Consider the following 472-nt stretch of genomic DNA (forward strand, 5'->3'; position numbering starts at 1 on the left):
TAATATACTATATCAAAAGACCCATAGACAAAAATCACATGAGCATCTCAATAGATGCACAAAAACCTTTTGATAAAGTCCAACATCTATTTATGATAATAACCCTACAGAAAATTGGAATAGATTGTCTTTATCTCAATCTGATAAAAGCCATCTATGACAAACCAAAAGCCAACATCATACTAAATGGACAAAAACCAAAGGCTTTCACTCTAAAATGAGGAATGAGACAAAGACATTCATTATTACTACTCCTATTGGATACATTTCTGGAAATATTAACAAGAGTAATTAGATGAGAGAGAGAGAGAGAGAGAGAGAGAGAGAGAGAGACAGACAGACAGACAGACAGACAGACAGACTAATGATAGGAAAGAAGTGAAATTATTATTATTTGCAGATGACAGGGTACTTTATATGGAAGACCCCAAAAAATCCACCAAAAGACTTGTAGATTTAATAACAACAATCA

This window comes from Octodon degus, unplaced genomic scaffold (genome assembly GCF_000260255.1).
Source record: "Octodon degus isolate 3935 unplaced genomic scaffold, OctDeg1.0 scaffold00111, whole genome shotgun sequence".
Classification (NCBI taxonomy): Eukaryota; Metazoa; Chordata; class Mammalia; order Rodentia; family Octodontidae; genus Octodon; species Octodon degus.